General features: G+C 41.4%; 1 protein-coding gene across 2 annotated transcripts in view; it reads right to left on the minus strand.

The window, feature by feature from the left end:
• Positions 1 to 16,343, minus strand: part of LOC133747078 (zinc finger protein 717-like) — a 380,365-nt gene that overhangs the window by 265,002 nt on the left and 99,020 nt on the right. Inside the window, exon 8 of one of the 2 annotated variants that reach the window (XR_009864270.1) lies at positions 15,834 to 16,130. The exons of the other annotated variant lie outside the window; for it this stretch is intronic. The gene's annotated coding sequence lies outside the window, so the exon portion shown is untranslated. Of the gene's footprint in view, positions 1 to 15,833; positions 16,131 to 16,343 lie in introns of those variants that run through there. 2 annotated transcript variants of the gene reach the window in all.

Here is a 16,343-nt window from a genome sequence, read left to right on the forward strand (position 1 = left end):
GGATGCCAGCACTTCAGGCCAGGGCTTTAACCTGATGCACCACAATGCTGGCCCTGATATGCAAATATTCTAAGCAAATATTATATAAATTTGGGCCCCTTGCTGTGGCATAGTGGGTAAAGTCATTGCCTGCAGTGCCAGCATCTCATATGGGTACAGGTTCACATCCCAGCTGCTTCACTTCCAATCCATCTCTCTGCTATGGTCTGGAAAAGCAGTGGGGGATGACCCTAATCCTTGGGCCCCTGCACCCATGTGGGAGACCTGGAAGACGATCCAGGCTCCTGGCTTTGGATCAGCCCAGCTCCAGCCATTGCAGCCATTTGGGGAGTAAACCAGCAGATGAAGGCCTGTCTCTCTCTCTCTGCCTCTGCCTCTCTGTAACTCTACCTATCAAATAAATAAATATTTTAAAATGTTATATAAACCACATATGAAAAACTAATAGATCAATGACAAGCAAGATACACTAAAAAGTGCAAGAGTATTTAACATTCTCAAAAAACCATGTAAATCATCCAGGTAGGTGAAGAATACAAGGGATTACATGATCATTTAGATTAAATGTTTAAAAAGAATTTAATAAAATTCTGCATCCAGCCATAAAAATCAACTGTTAGCAAAATAGTTAAAAATAATGATTTGCTTAATCAGATCAAGATTATCTAAAATTAGCATACAATAAATTACTTAAGGAGCACTGATTTTTCCTTGGACGCCCACCCAGACAAGGCTGCCTCCTCTCATAACATTGTACTGGATCTATAGTCAGGGAAACAAAGACATGTAAGATAAAATAATCACATTTTTTGCAATACAATTGTTAATATATGTGGATGACATTACATACAAAGATAATCCAATCTAATCCCCAAACAAATGCAACTGACAATTAGCTATAGCAACACTTCTGGGCAGTAGATCCACATATAAAGCCAATTGGATTACTAAGTACCAGCAAGAAACAAAGTGGACAAAAGACAGACGAGGAAACACATATTTACAAGAGAAATGAATCAAAAAAGGATTCAATTATCTAATACCTTTACGCACTCTTCAAATCAATTTATCAAACGTAAATGACCATATAGAACAATGACCCAGGAATGTGAAGAAAGACAAGGGCCCAGGAGTCAACAGTCGGCAAACCGTGACTCACCTGCAGCAGGTCATTGCAGGCTCCAGCTCACGGATCCCTGTGGGAACAGAGGTACAGCGGGCTTGGCTGCAGCGGAAGACAGAAAGGGGGAGGAGGCGGCTTCAGACCAGAGCCCAGGCTTCTCCCCTCACAGCCCCCACACTGCCACCCCAAGTCACCACCCTCCTCTGATTGGCTACACCTTTGTGACGTCGAACGCTCCCCTCCAGCTTTGCAAACAATCCAATCAGGTGCGCCCGCGCAGTATTACGTAAACACGCAGGCTCTTCGCGTCACAGTGGTAGTCAGGCTCTGCCGCCCGGAGGCCCAGGGTGGTCCAGCCTCTGCCCGCCTGTGAAAAGGAAGCCGGACGGCTCAGAAGCTTGGTGTCCCCAGAAGGGGAGGTGGAGTTGGTGGACCTGCTGGAACTGGCTGCAGGGGGCCCTGCATTCCCCGCGGTTGGCTCTGGAATCTGTGGCCATGGCCTTGGGCAAAGCACAGTGAGTGGCAAGCTTGATCATCTTCCCCTTTACCTCCAGGCCAGGGAGGCCAGCAGCACAGCCTGCAGGGGGACAATGCTGAGGTGATGTTTCCAGGTCTCTTGCTGACGTTCTCTATGCTAAGAATGCAATTTTTCTTCTCAATCAGCATGGTGTGTTAAAATGAATCTTTTGGGGCCAGTGTTGTGGTGCAGTAGGGTAAGCCACAGCTAGGGAGCCTGCATCCCGTACTGGACGGCCAGTTTGAGGCCAGCTCCTCTGCTTGTGACCCAGTTACCTGCTATTGTTGACTTTTAGGATATCAATACAATTCATTTGAACTCATTGTTTTTTAAGTATTAAGACAATGAGTTGGCCGATGCCGTGGCTCACTAGGCTAATCCTCCACCTGCGGCGCTGGCTCTCCAGGTTCTAGTCCCGGTTGGGGAGCCGGGTACTAGTCCTGGTTGTTCCTCTGCCTGTCAAAAAAAAAAAAAAAAAAAAAAAGACAATGAGTTGACAAGTGTTTTGGTAGAGTTTGAAAAATATTGTTATTGTATCTTTAAATGCTAGATAGAATTCACAAAGGAAACCATCTGGGTCAGGACTTTGTGGTAATGTTTTAAATTGCTGATTAAATTCATTATTATTATTATTGTTTGATTTTTGACTGCTTTAGGCTACTAATATTTTTAGTTTCTTCTTGAGAGTGTGACAATTTGTATTTTTCTTTTTTTTTTAACTTTTATTTAATGAATATAAATTTCCAGTGTACAGCTTATGGATTACAGTGGCTTCCCCCTCCCATAACTTCCCTCCCACCCGCAACCCTCCCCTCTCCCGCTCCCTCTCCCCTTCCATTTGCATCAAGATTCATTTTCAATTCTCTTTATATACAGAAGATCAATTTAGTATAAAGGTTTCAACAGTTTGCACTCACATAGAAACACAAAGTGAAACATACTGTTTGAATACTAGTTATAGCATCAAATCACAATGTACAGCACATTAAGGACAGAGATCCCACATGAGGAGCAAGTGCACAGTGGCTCCTGTTGTTGACCCAACAAATTGACACTCTAGTTTATGGCGCCAGTAACCACCCTAGGCTGTCGTCATGAGTTGCCAAGGCTATGGAAGCCTTCCAAGTTTGCCGACTCTGATCATATTTAGACAAGGTCATAAAAGACAGGGTGAGGATAGTAACCAATGATCCTAAGAGTGGTATTTACCAGGTCTGAACAATTATACAGCATTAAGTGGGGAAGAGGACCATCAGTACACACAGGTTGGGAGTAGAGCCATTGGTGGTAGAGTAGAGGTTATGATTACGAAGGAATGAGGCCCAAGTACACTAGACAGGGTCTAGAACAAAGGACAGAGTCATTAGTAGAGGAGCTAAGAAAGGTACTGTCTAAGCTACAATTAAGTTTTCTGATTGAGAGGCAAATAGAACCTGATAGAAGGGGCTTGATAATAATCTGGTGGGCTTTAGGCCTTGTAAGTTAAGAGGCCCAGACCTATCTATCTCTTCACATGGGGGTACATCCTAAAGGAGGTGTGAACATCCTAGGGGAAGGCACTCTGTTGACTTTCATTACTTGGCTGGCCTGGGAGGAGAGCTGGCCATGTCAAGGCAGGGGGCATCTCTAACAAGAAATTTACAGTCCTGCCTGCAATGTTCATGACCCTACTTGGCCATACCCTCAGCTGCAGTGGTCACTTTGGAAGTTGGGCTGAGTGAAGGGCTTTTCAGCTTAGAGCCAATAAGATCTGTGGCTCTGACCTGGGCATCCTTCGACTCCAGGGCAGGTCCATATCCAGTGATCCAACTCTTGGCAGAGCTGCCAGGGCTCTTCACAAGCTGACTTCTGCTGAAGCCCAGGCTTACCACATTGAAAGCCACTGCAGTGGACTGGCCTGTTGGGTCTCCTTGAGGGCAGATCACTGTACAGATCAGCCATTAATAGGCCTGCCACCCATTGCTTCTGATGCCTAGCTTTCTTTTCCTCCTGGTTTGTGTTAAAGCAGACCAGAGGATGCAAGTCAAAGGAGTGCCCGTGTCCCATCTCTAATCTTCGGTGGCCTGAACTACAAGTCTATAGTCACAGGCATGTTCTGTAGTAGTTTTTCTAAGGTAGACAATGCCCATGAGGAAAATTATATTCTCACTTTAAAACTTTCTTTCCCTTTGGTCTGAAAGGGAGGTTTTTTCTACTTACTGTATACTTCGCTGATGGCGAAGTAAATCTAGCTATGAGATTATTATTTAAGTTACAATTTGTATTTTTCTAGCAATGTATGTGCTTCATATAAATTGTTGGATCTTTTGACATATTGATTCACAGTATTCCTTTATAATCTTTTAAATTTCTGTAAAGTTATTGGCAATATACCCTTCTTCATTTCTTAGTTTATGAACCGTGTCTCTTCTGTTTTGGTCTTGGTCTAAGAAAAATCATCCCATCTTGTTGACCTCTGCAACAAACCAATTTTTGTTTCACTGCTTTTCTCTTTTGCTTGATGCCCCATACTTAAAGAGGTCTGGCAATTTAACTATTTCTGTGTGGACATCTATACTTATACCTGACTGGAAAAAGCAAGGAAGGTACAGAAGAATAAAATTCAAGTCCCTGAAGGGCTGTAGTAGAGAAGAAATGATCAGATTCTTCTACTCACCTAAAAGTGGAACTCCTATCGTGGAGTAGACAAGGCACAGAGAAGCAAGCATGGGCATAGTTTGCCCCTATTCTGTAACACACACTGCATACTCAGATTTGGGCCCAGATGCGAAACTAGATGCTCTGCTACCTGTATGTATATAGTTATATTTTACACATAGTTCTTTTGATTTCCCTAAAAGCAATGGTGACCTTTTTACATAAATAAGATAACAAACCATCATCATGTAGACATCCATGAAAGGATTGAAGTTGTGAGACGTAGGTGTTTGGTGCAGGGGTGATGGTACATTTGGGATGCCTGTAGCCCATATTCAGATGTGTGGGTTCATGGTTTAACTTTGCTTCCAATTCCATCTTCCTGCTAATGGGCACCGTGGGAAGCAGCAGGTAGTGACTCAAGTAATCTGGTCCCTGCCACTCCATGGGAGACCTGGATTAGGTTCCCAGCTTCTAGCTCTGGACTGGTGCACCCACAGGTCTTTAGGCATTTGGGTAATGAACCTGTGGATGTGAAACCTATTAGGTTATCTGTCTTGATGTCTCTCTGCTAGTGAAATAAATGGATGAAATAAAGTTAATAGTGGTGGGTGCTGTGGCGCAGCTGGTTAATTCCCTTGCTTGAAGTGCTGGCATCCCATATGGGCGCCGGTTCATGCCCCAGCTGCTCCACTTCTGACCCAGCTCTCTGATATTGCCTGGGAAAGTAGTAGAAGATGGCCCAAGTCCTTGGGTCCCTGCACTCATGTGGGAGACCTGGAAGAAGTTCCTGGCTCCTGGCTTCAGATTAGCTCAGCTCCAGCCGTTGTGGCCAATTGGGGAGTGATCCCTCGGATGGAAGGCTTTTCTCTCTTTCTGCCTCTCCTCTCTCTGTGTAACTCTGACTGTCAAATAAATGAATAAATCTTTTTTTAAAAAGTTAATTACTTATCACTGCAAGGAATGCAGAGTTTGGAATTTGAATTTAGTCTATTGACTACATTGTAAAACAACAATCACTTGAGAAATATAACAGTACTCAATTTCTATAACATAATTTATAATATCCAGGAAGAAATTCAGAATCAACACCCATGTAAAGAAAGAAAAATGTGATTCATAATCAAAAGAAAAAGAATTACTAGAAAGAAACTTAAGTTAACCCAGATTTTGAAAGTAAAATATAAGATGTTTATGCTATATTTATGCTATATGTTTATAATACAAAGAATGATATATCAAAATTATCAGTAGAAAAAACAACTTGAAAAACAAGGGAAAATCTAGAGCTGTATGATACAGTAATAAAATAAAAAAATGCACGTGGACTAAACTACAGGTTACAAAAGACAAATAACCCATATTTTAGCTTTAAAAATGCCATGGGTTTTTTTAAAGATTTATTTTATTTATTTGAAAGACAGTTACAGAGCGAGGTAGAGCCAGAGAGAGAGAGGTCTTCCATCTGCTGGTTCACTCCCCAAATGACCGCAATGGCCAGAGCTGAGCTGATCTGAAGCCAGGAGCCAGGAGCTTCTTCCAAGTCTCCCATGTGGGTGGAGGGGCCAAGGACTTGGGCCATCTTCTATTGCCTTCCCAGGCCATAGCAGAGAGCTGGATTGGAAGTGGAGCAGCCGGGACTCAAACCGGCACCTGTATGGGATGCTGGTGCTGCAGGCTGCAGCTTTAACCCACTGCACCACAGTGCTGGCCCCCAAAATGCTATGGTTTTAACATACCCCCTGTAATCATGTGTTTTAAAAATAGTCCTTAGTGGAACAGTCTCTGTCCTTAGGAATGGATTAATACCAGTGTTGAAAGGTCCTGAGTCAATGAGTTTAATTTCTTGCCCTCTCTCTCATCATACAACTTTTTAAAAGATTTTATTTATTAGAGAGGTAGAGTTATAGACAGTGAGAGGCAGAGAGAGAGAGAGAGAGAGAGAGAGAGAGAGAGAGAGAGAGAGAGAAGTCTCCCATCTGTTGGTTCACTCCCCAAATAACCTCAGGGGCTGGAGCCGGGATGATCAGAAGCCAGAGCTTCTTCCAGGTCTCCCATGTGGGTGCAGGGAAAGAAGCACTTTTGCCATCTTCCACTGCTTTACCAAGCCATAGAACAGAGCTGGATCAGAAGAAGAGCAGCTGGGGCTTGCTCTAGTGCCCATAAGGGATGCCAACAGTGCAGGTAGAGGATTAGCTTACTGTGCCACTGTGCCAGCCCCTCATCTTGCAATTTTGTCTGCAACGCTATGATGTGGTGAGATGACCTACTCTAGATGCAGCTTCTTGACTTCATATTTCCTGGACCCCAGATTTTAAGAAACAAATTTCTTTTCTTTTTAAACTACTAATCTGTGGTATTTTTAAGCAACCCAAAACATACTAAGAAAACAAATCAATAGTTGTTATCCAGTCTTTATAAAAGAAAAATGGGCTGAGGTCCAAACACATGGAGTGATTTACAAATCAATCTCATATTCAAAGACACTTTGAAAGTTTGTGGAGAGTGGAATTAATACCTAATTACATTTCAGGGTGAAAAATGCTGACAGCTGTGAGTATAATATCCATCCATTTTCATTAATATTTTAAAGCCTTCTATATTCATAGATTTGAAAAAAATGCATGAAAATAAGCTTGTTTTACTTCTAATTCACAAATTTTTGAAGTACTCTCAATACATGAAATTAGAGTTTTAGAAGGAAGAGAAACAAAAAAATGTATGTTTCAATAAATCATAAAAGCTTCCCAAATTTTGTGAAAGACCCCAGTATATAGATTTTAAATGTTCAAAGTCCCCCTAATCAGGATTGATACAAAGAAAACTAGATGAGGCATCAAAAATTCAAAAATATCAAAAACAAATGCATCCTTTTGTAAATTAAAAATAGATTTATATGAAGTGGCTCTTTCACATTTTTATTTTTTACTCAATGATTAGAGAGAGAAAGAAAGAGAGAGAGAGAGAGAGAGAGAGAGAGATTATCTTTCATCTACTGGCTTAACCTCCAAATGCCTACAACAGCCAGAGCTGAGCAGGTGGAAGCAAGGAGCCTCTTGATTTACCACTCTGTGGCAAGAACCCAACTACCAAAGCTATGGCATGCTGCCTCCAAGGCTGTGCACAACAGCAGAAAGCTGGAGTCAAAATCAGGGCCAGGACCCAAACTCAAAGACTCCAGCATGGGATGTGGGTCTCCCAAGTGGTATCCCAAGGGCCATGCCAAATGCCCACCATGAGGCAGAGATATTGAAAACAGCAAGAAAAACAACTCTACATGGCTTACTCAGGTACAACCATATGTGAATGATTGCTGACTTCTCAGATACAATGTTAGGGCATCTTCAAAGGGTAGAAAGAAGCTACCCTGCAGTATATGACTCCATATTCAATGGAACTATCCTCAAATATGAGGCAAACACAAAACATTTTTCTAAAAAGATTTCTAAAGCAATTATTAGAATACTTGCACTATAACATGAAGTTCTCCTATTTGAAATAAATACTACAAGATATTTGGATGTACAGGCAAGAATCGAGATCATGAAAGTGGTAAATATGTGTTTGGGTAGATAAAAGGGAATATACATTTGCTTATTAATTCCTTTTTAAGTATTAGTTATTGAAAGTCACAGTTAAAGAGAGGGATATGCAAAGAGAAGAGACCTTATATCCACTGGTTTACTTTGTTCCAGACCAAAATCAGGAGCCAGAACCTTCATCTGAGTCTTCCTTCTGAGGGGCAGGGGCCCAGGCATTTGGGCCATCTTCTACTGCTCTCCCAGATGCATGAGCAGGGAGCTGGAAGCAAGTGGAGTAGGCTGAACTTGAACCTGTACCCATGAGGGAGACAGAGGAAGCTCCTGGCTTATGGCAGCTCAGGCCATTGCAGCCACATGGGGAGTGAACCAGCATATGGAAGACCTCTCTCTCTCTCTCTACCTCTCTCTCTCTACCTCTGCCTCTTTGTAACTCTGTTCAAATACATAATCTTAAAAAAAATAGGGATACCTTGCCACACCCAGCAAATTAGTTCCCCAAATTATATTTGAAATATCAACATAGTGTGCAGCAGGTTAAAGCCATGGCCTGAAGTGCCTGCATCCCATATGGGTGCCGGTTCTACTCCCAGCTGCTCCTTTCCCGATCCAGCTCTCTGCGATGGCTGGCCTGGGAAAGCAGTAGAAGATGGAAAGTTTAAAAAACAAAAACCCAAAACCAAAAAAAAAAAAACACAAATAGCAACATAGTAAGGATGCATTAGTGACTACATCCAATTAAATTAATCAGTTGTAATTATCAGTCACATTTGATCTTAGCCAAAAGGCCAAGAAGCAATCCATGAATCATCCACTTTCTCACTAATGTGCTTTGGAGACTTTGCAGATGCAAGTTTATGTGTCTATAATCATACTTTTAAACTTTAATTAATTAAATTATTGGATTAGAATGTTTAATAAATTACTAAAAATTAAATAAAATTTTATTTTAAATTAACTAAATTTAAATAGTGGTCATCACCTGTTAATTTAATAGCTAAAACTAGTGCAAGTGTTGAAAAAATATAAGGTGTCATGAAAGGCTGCCAAGGAACTGAAAAATCCACAATGATCACTGTGAAATTAATTTAGCAGATAATGGTAAAAAGATCAAAAAAGCCTTCATCATTTTTTTTTTCCTGCAGGAATACATTTGTGGTTTATGGGATAGTATTTTCCTGTGTGTCACATCTTAAGAATTAATTTTGACTAACAGTTTATTTTTTTGTTCTTTAAAGATTTCTTTTATTTATTTGAGAGTTACAATTACAGACAGTGTGAGGGAGAGACAGAGAGGTGTTCCTTCTGTTGGTCCACTCCCCAGATGGCCGCAACATCTGGAGCTGCACCGATCCGAAGCCAGGATCCAGCACTTCTTCCTGGTCTCCCATGTGGGTGCAGGGGCCCAAGGACTTGGGCCATCTTCTACTGCTTTCGCAGGCCATAGCAGAGAGCTGGATTGGAAGAGGGCAGGTAGGATTAGAACCTGGCGCCCATATGGGATGCCAGTGCCACAGGTGGAGGATTAACCTACTGGTCCCAGTGAACATTAGTTTAAAAAGTGCAAGACCTTTAGGAAAACATGCCTCATGCTGACTGGTCTGTATTACTAGAGGTATAAATTTTTATTTAACTTTTAGTTCTCATTCTTCATTTCTTATCTTTAGTAAATGTGAACACCAAATATCATAATACTCTTAGGTGATTAATCATTTTTCTACTTTTCATCAGTGTTTTTTTTTTATTAGAGAAAGCATGTAGGTTTTTTTTTTTAAAAATGTTTTATTTATTTATTTGAGAGGTAGAGTTTCAGGCAGAGAGAGGGAGAACAGAGAGAAAGGTCTGCCATCTGCTGGTTCACTCCCCAGATAGCCACAAAGACAGGAGCCAGGCTGATCCAAAGCCGGGATTTCTTCTGGGTCTCCCATGTGTGTGCAGGGCTCCAAGCACTTGGGCCATCTTCCATTGCTTTCCCAGGCCATAAATTGAGAGCTGAATCAGAAGAGGACCAGCTAGGACATGAACCAGCATCTATATGGGATACTGATGCCACAGGCAGAGACTTAGCCCACTAAACCACAGCGCCAGCCCCCTTATCAGTTTTAATGTATATTCCATAATATGGATTGTATTAATTTTATCTGTACACAATCACCAGATATTTCCATTCTAGTTTGTGTAAATGTAAACAAATGTTTGTGTGACTGTGTGTTCCCAGATTATGCAGTCATAATGAAATCATTACTATGAAGAACCCTTGCTCTCATTTTATTTTATTTTATTTTTAACTTTTATTTTATGAATATAAATTTCCAATGTACAGCTTATGGATTACAATGGCTTCCCCCTCCCATAACTTCCCTCTCACCCGCAACCCTCCCCTCTCCCACTCCTTCTCCCCTTCCATTCGCATCAAGATTCATTTTCAATTCTCTTTATATACAGAAGATCAATTTAGTATATACTAAGTAAAGATTTCAACAGTTTGCACCCACATAGAAACACAAAGTGAAACATACTGTTTGAGTACTTGTTATCCTTGCTCTCATTTTAAACACTAAGTCCCTATGGAGCTGGTTGCCTGTGCAGCAGAGCCCTGGGCCCCTTACTAATGTGCTGGACTAAACTTTTTCTCCCCAAGGTTCATACCTTAAATCCCTGAGCCCCTGTGTGACTCTATTTTGAGACAGGGACTTTAACGAGGTTATTAAAGTCAAACGTTATCAAAAGGGAGAGGCCATAATCCAAGCTGGCAGGTATCCTTCCAAGGAGAGGCACCAGTGTGGATAGAAGAAATGCCATGTGAGGACACAGCAAGATGGTGGCCACCTGGAAGCCTGGGGGAGAATTCCCAGGAGAAAGAAACCCTGCTATCATTCCATGTGGAACTTCCAACCTCCCGAGCTAGGAGTCATAAGTTACTATCATTGAAACCACCCTATAAGTGGTATTTTATTATAGGAACCATGACAAATAAGTACACTCTCATCTCTGCCTACTTTCCCTGCAGATAGCTAGAAGGTCCATGCTATGATGTAACAGAAATACAGATATTAAAATTGTGACTTCAGATGTCATTGTGCCTAGACCAGGAAAAGAGAGAAAAAAGAAAAGAAGCCAAGAATAAATAAAAAAATTATAAAAATCTAGACATAGAAGAAAAATAAAAAGTGAATGACTATACATGTATTAATTTTTGAAAACTCCATAATCTGATAAAATTGGAAGTCTAAAATTTACTTAAAAGTGGTATCAAAAGCTCTTCCAGGCCAGCTCTCTGCTATGGCCTGGGAAGGCAGTGGAGGATGGCCCAAGTGCTTGGGCCCTGCACCCGCATGGGAGACCAGGAGAAGCACCTGGCTCCTGGCTTCGGATCAGCGAGATGCGCCGGCCGCAGCGGCCATTGGAGGGTGAACCAACAGCAAAAATAAGACCTTTCTCTCTGTCTCTCTCTCTCTCACTATCTACTCTGCCTGTCAGAAAAAAAGCTATTTAAGGTATACAAGTTTCATATATTTCATACAGATCAATTTAGGAACATAGTGATGTTTCCCACTCTAGCCTCCATCCTGCCCACACATTCCCATCCTTCTTCCTCTTCCCTCTGCCATTCCCACTCATTTTTTTAAAAAGATCTATTTTCAGTTTATTTTATATTCATAAGATTCATTCTACACTAGGTAAAGAGTTCAACAAATAGTATGAAGAAAAAAACACTATTCCTCAATAGTAGAGACAAGGGCTGTAAATGTTCCTCAAATCTTAAAGTGTCAATTTCACTCCTTATGCATTACACTTTAGGTACTCTATTGGTAACCACAGGTCAGGGGAAACGTATGGTATCTGTCTTTTAGGGACATTATGCTTATTTCACTAAGCATAATGGTTTCTAGTTGCATCCATTTTGTTAAAAAAGACAGGAGTTTATTTTTTTAACCATTGAATAGTATTCCATAGTGTATATATATCATCATATTTTTTATCCAGTCTTCAGTTAATGGGCATCAGAGTTGAACAAAGCTGGAGGCAACACAATACCACTTTCAAGACATATTACAGGGCAGTTAAAAATCAAAGCATCCTAGTACTGGCAAAAAAAAAATGTGTAGACCAATGGAACAGAATAGAAACTCCAGAAATCAATCCATGCACGCATCTATAGCCAACTTATCTTTGACAGAGGAGCTAAAACCAACCCTTGGAGCAAGGACGGTCTCGTCAACTGCCCCTACTCCCACCCCCACCCCTAGGCCTCCTAAGATAAAAAAAGGCTGGGCAGCTTGTGTCTGGGGCCTCCTGCCTTGTGTTCCACCGATGTGCACACCTACAGTTGGTCACCCACCTCTGTGGATTTATTTTCTCTGAATAAATTCAGTCTGGCTGTAAATTCATATTCTGCCTCCTCTCTGTTCTGTGCCTCTTTTCCTAACACAGGGTGTGGAAGCACAAGCAGGAAAACATGAGATTTCACATAAACCAGTGCTTGGAGAAAACTTACACACTTTAATGAATATGTTAGAATTGAACACAGAAAACCAATCATTTTGGTTCATTCTTAAGAATATATGCAATATTAAAAATATAGAAAAAAGATAACAGTAGGCATAGGTGAAATAGATACAACAAAAACAACAAAAAACAGTTCTTAAAAACTACTAAAAGTGAACAAAGAAAGAGAAAAGTAACAAAATCAACCTCAGTAATCAAAAGGAAATCATTATTTACAGAGTTTGTAGATCTTAGCAAGATATGAATTTTCTGAAATATTTAAGAGTAACTTTTTAAAACAGACACAAAAAATCCACTGAATTTTGGAAGTCATTTTATCAAAACACAAATGTAATATAAAAATAGAAAACTCTTATATAAATGAAATATATTTAGTTAATATTTGAAAGAGCATAGCAACCAACAAAAAGTATTTTATTATAAAGATTTTACTTTTTTTAGAATTTACTTATTTCAAAGAGTTACACAGAGAGAGAAGGAGAGGCAGAGGCAGAGAGAGAGAGAAGTCTTCCAACTGCTGGTTCATTTGCCAATTGGCTGCAATGTCTGGAGCTGTGCCAATCCAAAGCCAGGAGCCAGGAACTTCTTCCAGTCTGCCACATGGAGGGTGGGGGCAAGGACTTCTGCTTTCCCAGGCCATAGCAGAGAGCTGGATAGAAGTGGAGCAGCCGGGTCTTGAACCAGTGCCCATATGGGATGCCGGCACTGCAGGCAGTGGCTTTAGCCACTATGCCACAGCACCAGCCCCCAAAAAGTTTATAAGCAAAAATTTAGGCCTAGATTTAATGAACATTCTAAACTTTTAAAGATGGAAAAAATTTCAAAATTCTGGAGATTCACACAAAGTGCAATTAAACACAGTAGTCTGAATTCCTTTTTGAAAACAAAATTAATAATCCAGACCATGACATAAAATAATAGGTATTTAAGGAGCATCTGTTCCATAAACAGATGTACAGGGGCTGGCACTGTGGTGTAGTAGGCTTACCCCTCCATCGGTAGCACTGGTCCATGTCCAGGCTGCTCCTCTTCCAACCCAGCTCTCTGCTATGGCCTGGAAAAGCAGTCGAAGATAGCCCAAGTGCTTGGGACGCTGCACCCACCTGGAAGACCTGGAGAGAACTCCTGGCTCCTGGATTTGGATCTGTTCAGCTCTAGCCTTTGTAGCCATTTGGGGAGTGAACCAGTGGATGGAAGAACTCTCTTTCTGTCTCTCCCTCTCTCTGTAACTCTCTCAAATAAATAAAATTTTAAAAAAATATAAATATTTAAGTAAAATATTACATCAATTAAACCACATATGAAATTATAATACATAATTACAAAGTGAATATACTATATGATACTATTAAAAAGTAAAGATAAAAAGTCAGTAACACTAAAATAAATTATATAAATCATCCATGTGGGTGAAAAATACAAGAAACTCTAAATGATTACTTAATTAAATGTTAAACAGTATTCAATAAAATTCAGCATGTAGAAATCATCAAGCAAGTGACAGCATAATAGTAAAAATAATACATTGCTTATTCCAGTTAAGGCTGTGTACAGTTATCCTGTAACAGTATAATTCACACAGAGCCTTCAAACCTTTTTCATGGGAGGAGGCCATCGCTCATTCTCAACAATTATACTGGAGATGCAGTGAGGAAATCAAAACACAAAGGAAACATTAGATATGAGGAACGTTTTTTAAGAAACTAAATTGTCCATATATGTGAAAGACACTACTATACACAGAGATAATCAACATATTCCAGAAACAAATCCTACTGATAAGCGAGTGGAAGACGCTCCAGGTTCCTGCTTCAGATGGGCGCAACTCTGGCCATTGCGGCCCTCTGGGGAGTGAACCATCGGATGGAAGACCTCTCTCTCTCTCTCTCTCTCTCTCTCTGTGTGTGTGTGTGTGTAACTCTGCCTTTCAGAAAATAAATCTTAAAAAAAAAAAACACATAGAAAACAATTTTAAATGACCAGACTAGGAAAGGATTTTTTTTTAACTTTTATTTAATGAATATAAATTTCCAGTATACAGCTTATGGATTACAATGGCTTCCCCTTCCCATAATTTCCCTCCCACCCGCAACCCTCCCCTCTCCCGCTCCCTCTCCCCTTCCATTCACATTAAGATTCATTTTCAATTCTCTTTATATACAGAAGATCAATTTAGTATACATTAAGTAAAGATTTCAACAGTTTGTACCCACATAGAAACACAAAGTGAAACATACTGTTTGAGTACTAGTTATAGCATTAAATCAAAATGTACAGTACATTAAGGACAGAGATCCCACATCAGGAGCAAGCGCACAGTGGCTCCTGTTGTTGACCCAACAAATTGACACTCTAGTTTATGGTACCAGTAACCACCCTAGGCTGTCGTCATGAGTTGCCAAGGCTATGGAAGCCTTCCAAGTTCCCCGACTCTGATCATATTTAGACAAGGTCATAAAAGACAGGGTGAGGATAGTAACCAATGATCCTAAGAGTGGCATTTACCAGGTTTGAACAATTATACAGCATTAAGTGGGGAAGAGGACCATCAGTACACACAGGTTGGGAGTAGAGCCATTGGAGGCAGAGGTTATGATTACAAAGGAATGAGGCCCAAGTGCACTAGACAGGGTCTAGAACAAAGGACAGAGTCATTATTAGAGGAGCTAAGAAAGGTGCTGTCTAAGCTACAATTAAGTTTTCTGATTGAGAGGCAAATAGAACCTGATAGAAGGGGCTTGATAATAATCTGGTGGGCTTTAGGCCTTGTAAGTTAAGAGGCCCAGACCTATCTATCTCTTCACATGGGGTATATCCTAAGGGAGGTGTGAACCTCCTAGGGGAGGGCACTCTGTTGACTTTCATTACTTGGCTGGCCTGGGAGGAGAGCTGGCCAGGTAAAGGCAGGTGGCATCTCTAACAAGAAATTTACAGTTCTGCCTGCAATGTTGCTGACCCTACTTGACCATACCCTCAGCTGCAGTGGTCACTTTGGAAGTTGGGCTGAGTGAAGGGCTTTTAATCAGCATGACTTTATAAGAGAACTGAAACAAAGGATTAATCTATGTAGTATTCTGAAATATTCTTCAAATCAGTGATTGCTGCAGGTCCCTGCTCCCAGGAGGCAGGGGCATCAGGGAGGAGACAGCGCCCCCTGCTGTCCGGACAGTCGGGCCCGAGGACGCAGAGGCAGCGTCAGAGGAGCCCAGGCCTCTCCCTTCTCAACCCGCAGGGGTCACAACCCCAAGTGACCGCCCCCGTGCTAGAGGCGATTCTGATTGGCTGCATATTCTATGACGTCATGCGTGCTCACTGGCTGTGCGAACTGTCTATTCAGGCGCACCAGGCAACACTGCGTAACCAGGCGGGGTCTTCTCTGGCCGCCATACTGGGCTTCGCTGCTGTGCGCTGAGGGCGCCCGCGGGTGGCTTAGGCTTCGGCAGTCTGAACGTCCGCGCCCCTGAAGCCCTGCGGAGCGCCCGGGACTCCGTGGAAGCCGGGGAATGGTGAGCGTGCGGGGCCGTTCCCGGTGGTCAGCGGATGTGAATGCGGCCTGCAGCATACATATATATTATTCTCAGGGGGGAAATGTCATATTTTTCTGTCTCTATAAGAGATGGACACAGTGGATACTTTTTCTCTTGGTAATGATTGAGCTCACCTCTTTCAGAAGACATTTTCTTTCTCTTCTGAGTAATTCGAATAAAATCTGGCCCTTGTGAAACCCTGGAAATCTTGTCTGTGGAGATACCAGGTTAAAGACATTCGAAGAGATTTGAAGTTCTTCTGTTTGCTTCCAAGGTGCCTGAAAAAAGGACATGGTTACTGATGAGAAGATGAACTTATCTCGGAAATTGTGTTCCAACAGTAGCTTAGTATTTTGTGGCATGAATGCTTGTGAAGCTGACAGGGGACCATCTCAGAAGAACCAGGCAGGATCCTTGACTTTTTGCTTGCTTTTCTGAACATTGTGAATATTACACATTCCTTCTAAATTGTTCTAGAATATGCAAATATC

The sequence above is a fragment of the Lepus europaeus genome, chromosome 18, assembly GCF_033115175.1.
Source record: "Lepus europaeus isolate LE1 chromosome 18, mLepTim1.pri, whole genome shotgun sequence".
In the NCBI taxonomy this organism is placed as follows: domain Eukaryota; kingdom Metazoa; phylum Chordata; class Mammalia; order Lagomorpha; family Leporidae; genus Lepus; species Lepus europaeus.